We start from the raw sequence: 5,986 nt of genomic DNA on the forward strand, positions 1-5,986 counted from the left end.
GTTCTCAACCTTGGCAACTTTAAGACTTGTGGACTTCAACTCCCAGAATTCCTCAGCCAGCAAAGCTGGCTGAGGAATTCTGGGAGTTGAAGTCCACAAATCTTAAAGTTGCCAAGGTTGAGAACCCCTTCCCTATACAGTATAAGCAGTTAAGACACATCATTACTCAGCTTTATTTTTGAAATAGTAGAAAACATTAACTTTTGCTCATCTTTACCACTTATCCTGGTTTTCTCTCCTTATTGAGATTTGCCTCTGTAGCCAGACTACTCATATTACTGAGAACAATAATCTCAGCCACGGAGTAAACTATCATATCCCACCACTTGAAGTCCTGCCTACTAACTGCTATACCTCAGACAGAAACCTCAAGAGGGCATCCTGCTTGCATTTCCCACTCTCATCTTGCTCTCCTTCATTAGCATATTCCCATGCCGTGGAGTCACCGGTTTCCGGCTGGCTCGCCGCCTCCTGGCTGCTGCTCTCTTCTAACTCCTCGTGAACATCATCTTCAGTTTCCCTCCAGCTGCTCAGTTCCTTTAGGTCAAAGTCTAAGCTAGAGTCTGGAGAACTACAGAGAGATTTGCAGCAGCTGCTCTTCTCAGATTCAGTGAAGTATTCTTCTTTGGATTCCAGCCAGGTCCACACATGTCCCATCTAAAATGGTAGAGAAGGAAAGGTTTTGTGACTTCTGCAGTTGTTTCTTTTCCTTTGGGACATTCTAGGGCAGTGTTTCTCAACCTTGACCATTTTAAGGCATGTGGACTTCAACTCCCAGAATTCCACAGCCAGCATTGCTGGCTGTGGAATTCTGGGAGTTGAAGTCCACATGCCTTAAAATGGTCAAGGTTGAGAAACACTGTTCTAGGGTCTCCCAGATCTGAAATGGTTCCATCTCTAAATAGGATAGCTATTCCCCCATACAAAATGAACTGATTTGAGAAGTAGCAGCCATGGCAGAGAAGAACCTTTGAACAAATCCATTTTGTACATCAATCATGCCCCTTCTTGGATTGGGAGGCTTTTCTCTCAGCCATTCACCTTTTGGACTACTGCAATGTACTCCTCGTGAAGACCATTTAGAAGCAGGATTAGCTCTGAGGTGCAATTCAAGGTGCCCCAATAAAGCTCTGTGTAATTCACAGTTGAAACCACTTGTTTCCAATGGTTTCCACTCATCCCATCATATCTGGTCTAGGTTCCTGGAATGTCATCTTGTTGGACCCAGGAGGTATGCTTTCTCCATTACAGTGTACGCTCTTTGAAACAGCCTTCCCCTTCAGATGACCCCACCAACCCTACTAGCTTTCCACTGAAGAACAGGCTTTTTCCTTAGAAATTGGCGTCAGCATTAGTTGACCCTGGAATGTATATTTCTTCATGAGAGAATTTTGTCTGTATATCTCATAGTGGAAAAATGTTTGGAGCGTCAATTGTATTGTGTAGTTTTATGGGTAGTCCTCAACTTACAACCACACTTGAGCCCAAAATTTCTATTACTAAGCGAGTCAATTGTTAAGCGAATTTTGCCCCATTTTATGACCTTCTTGCCATAGTTGTTAAATGAATCCCTGCAGTTGTTAACTTAGTAACATGATTGTTAAGTGAATCCGGCTTCCCCAATGATTTTGCTTGACAGAAGGTCACAAAAGGTGTTCAGTTGACCCCAGGACACTCCAACCCTCATAAATATGTACCAGTTGCCAAGCATCCAAATTTTGATCACGTGACACGGGGATGCTGCAACAGTTGTAAATGTGAAAAATGGTCATAGGTCACTTTTTTCAAGGCTGTTGTAACTTTGAATGGTCACTAAATGAACTGTTGTAAATCGAGGACTACCCATACTCTATTTTATTTTGTATTTTCTTTATGGTTAATTGCCCAGAGTCATTGAGATGGGCGACCTCATGTATTCTTTAAATACATATATTCGTACACATGCACTGCTCAAATGCAACAATATCTATTCTGTGATGGCTATTTCAAGTCAAGAACTTCAGTAGGAAGGCTGAAACCTGGAAGAGAGCCATTTGTTAATAGTCAGGTCTGAGGCCAATGTATTTCAAAGAAAGAACGCCACTCCTCGGTTAAGATGAGAATTGTCATTATTTCCTTAATAATGACAATTTACTCTTTCCATGAAAAAACTCTGTGGCCTTTGTCTTATTATCCTCAGATATAATGTTCTACATAGGCTGCATCAGTATTTTTGGATAATAAAAATGAAGGCTATAGCTGCAGTTCAATGTCTTATTTCTAAATGTGCTTCTCATCCATTTCAAAAAAAAAAAAGACAAAAGCAAGCTGGGATAATAGACAAAACCCTAGGTCCTAACAAGGATGGCAGGGGGAAACTGCTAAGTTTGCCTCCAGGTAAGTTGGTATCTTGTAATTAACTATATCCACCATGGCCGGCATTTTCTGACTTCAGGTAGTCTGACGTACGACCACAATTGTGCCCAAAATTTATGTTGCTAAGTGAAACATTTATTGAGTTTGCCCCATATTACGACTTTTCTTGTCACAGTTAGGTGAATCATTGCATTTGTTGAGTTAGTAACATGAATGTTAAGCGAATCTGGAGTCCCATTGACTTTGCTTGTCAGGTTGCAAAAGGTGATCACATGACCCTAGGGCAGAGGTCCCCAACCTTTTGGGCACCAGGGACCGGTTACCTGGAGAAAGGTTTTTCCATAGACCGGAGAGTGCGTGGTTTTGTGTGCTGCCTGTATCCCACGGATGGGGCTTTGCTTGTTTGTGCGGCCCGGTTACCGGCATGCTGCGGCCGGTACCGGTCCACGGACTGGGAGTTGGGGACCTCTGCCCTAGGACACTGCAGCCATATATGAACCATTTGCCAATCATCTGAATTTTGATCATGTGACCATGGGGATGCTGCAACGGTCGTGTGAACAATGGTCATAAGTCACTTCTTTCAGTGCCATTGTGACTCTGAACAGTCATTAAGTGAACTGTTGCAAATCGAGGACTGCCTGTATTTTGCAGATATTTCATTACTAGACTAGGTAACATCTTCAGTACTATATTCTTTGAAGACCCATGGTCTGCTCCCAAAATGCCAAATATACCCAACTGCCCAAACAAAACAGGAACCCTGGTACAAATGCAGCCCACTTGTTCAGAAAGATAGAAGAGATGAAATACAAGCATGCATTTGCATTCATTAATTACATAAGTATTTTCTATTCTGTTGATCATGTTAAACTGGGAATTCCCAAACACCCCATCGTTCTTGTTCATTAACCGTTATATGGGACTTAGCAAGGCAAACTACTCTCAGGTCAGCAAAGGAATAAAAAAAAAGTATTTTACCCTTTCCTTATTTATTCAACCTATACACTGAATATATTTATTGAGGGAGGCTGGATAGGAAGATAATGAGCATGGAAGAAGCATCAATAATCAGCACAGTGCTGACGACACTATTCAAAATGCAAATGATCTGTAAACTTTAGTAATAAAGTTCAAGGAGCACAGTGAAAAAGGGATCTAAAATTCTACATAAAAATGGCTAAATGACAGATACAACAATCACCATTAAAACTGACTACAAAGATACTGAAGAGGTGGATACTCTTGCCTAGCATTTTATGATCAACTATCAACAAAAGACAATTGGCAATCAAGAAAAATACTGCAGACTACTATTTGATAGGACAACAATGAAGGCCTTGGAAAAGATGCTCTGATGTGCCTGTAGCTACAATATTAGAATTACGCAAGCAAATGGATTTCCCTGATACTCTTTGGAAGGAAAAATTGGGACTTTGAAGAAGATAGGAATAGTATGGGCATGTTTGAATTTTAATATTGGAGGAAAATCCTGAGAACATGAAAAATAGTCAAGAAAACAAATGGATCATAGAACAAATCAATACAACATAATCAATGAGGCTCAAATGACTGTATTTTGGATATATTATATATAAAGATGTAGATATCTGGAAAAATCTATAATCCTGGGAAAGATGAAAAGAGATGATGATGAAGCGGAAGCATGGCAGATAGACATGACTGTAGCAAGGATTGGTGTGCTAATATTTGAAGGACCAGGACAGAGACATATTATCATATATTTATATAGTCACTAAGAATCAACATCGACCTGATGCACATAATCAATTTGCATCCAACAAGTTATTGTTTAATATATATTGAATATAACATTCAATAGATTTCTACCACTTAATGGCTGGTCCTGGAACTTGGCTTTGTTAGGTTGTTGCCCAGAATCCAGGGACACATAAAAGTCCAGTGAGTCAATGCTAAACTGTGTGTATTTCCAGTTTGATGTAGTGTGCAAGTGATGAGAATGATGATATTCTAAATGTGGTGTCTATGTAATACATAGAATCAAGTGCTACATTATTTAAAGCAATGCAATTACTTTAAATAATGATGTCATTAATGTAACTCAATTCACTCAGTGAACATATAGTGGTCAATACTTTTGCCAGTAGCAGTCGATTACATGTACAATGTACTTGAAGGTAGTTATCCAAATTTCCACATAAGGAACATATCTACTATAAGAAGTTAAAAGAACTGCCTGTTTACTTCTTCCTTATGTTGTTCAATTGAAGCAAAAGAGCTTAATACCAGAATGTGGAATTAATATCTGTAAAAATTGGGCATCACCATTTAAAGTGTCATTTTACACCAGTTCTTGACATTTGTGGTTTGAAGAGAGTGGATTAAAAAAAACCATTTAATTAAGCAAAATTCAAAAAGATGCAAAAGATGAATTTACTGTCAGTCAGAAGGCACAATATGCTGTAGGGACAAACAGTATAATTCAATCTTATTTAGCGTGTATATTCTTTTCAGAAAAAATGTCATAGTTCCACAAAGCAGATTAAAAATATTCCTGCTATATAGCAAGCATATAGCGAAAGAACGATCCTTTGGCCTCTGTGCTGTTGACATTCTTATGTTTTCAGAAAAGTTTGCCGCTTAAGCCCATCTCCTGCTTAAAGGTCCCAGAAATGTTTGTGTGACTACTGGAAGAACTGACAGCAAGATTATGTACAGTAGATCTTTTCCTATCTGGGCTGGCTTCTCACTATGCTACTATAAGCAAAAATTACAGAGGGCTGGAACTGGTGGGACATAGAGAAACCTGGTATATTATGGAGATAACATGTGCCAAGCTTTCTTCTATGTTTTATGATTCACAGGCGTGAAACAGAAGTATGTTCAAGGTGCATAGCATTGTGTGATTTTAACATATGCAATAGCATTAAAACATGCAATCATAATCTGAAACCTTAATTCCCGAGACAGGAAAAACGGCTATTGTACACTATACAATATTACATTTTTTTTATTCTTGCATTTTGTGATTGTCCAGATAGCTGAGGTTGCTAAACAGTATTAACAATTGAATAAATTTTCAACTGAACATCCAAAATTTTAATGCTATTGTGTCTTGGACTGTACCACTATCATACCCAGTTATTGAAGGGAAACATTTATTCATTTATTTATATCTTGCCTTTATTATTTTCACAATTGACTCAAGGCAGCAAACATATCCAACACACCTTCCTCTCATTTTCCCTACAACATCCCTGTGAAGTGGGTTGGACTCAGTGTGTGTGACTGGCCCAAGGTCACACAGTTGGCTTTCATGGCTAAGGACTTGATTTCTTGCTTTTTAGCCTAGTGCCTTAACCACTAGACCAAACTGGCTCTGGGCATATTTAAGTAATTTAACATTTCCAAGTTTTTATAACAGAAGCTACTGTAAGTTGCCTGCAATCGCATCTGTTGCCTTCAATATGAAATGTGACTGATTTGTGCTATTACTTGTCTAACATGAGGCATCATTCTGAACTGCTGCTACAAGTAAAATAAGAATTTTAGAAGTCAAAAATAATAGGGAAACGAATGTTTAAAATCTTCTGGCTTGAAAGTAGTAAAATACAAAAATGAAAGTAGCCAGCATACTATGCTATACTTG

This window comes from Protobothrops mucrosquamatus, unplaced genomic scaffold (assembly GCF_001527695.2).
Source record: "Protobothrops mucrosquamatus isolate PMUCROS unplaced genomic scaffold, P.Mucros_1.0 scaffold2058, whole genome shotgun sequence".
Lineage (NCBI taxonomy): Eukaryota > Metazoa > Chordata > Lepidosauria > Squamata > Viperidae > Protobothrops > Protobothrops mucrosquamatus.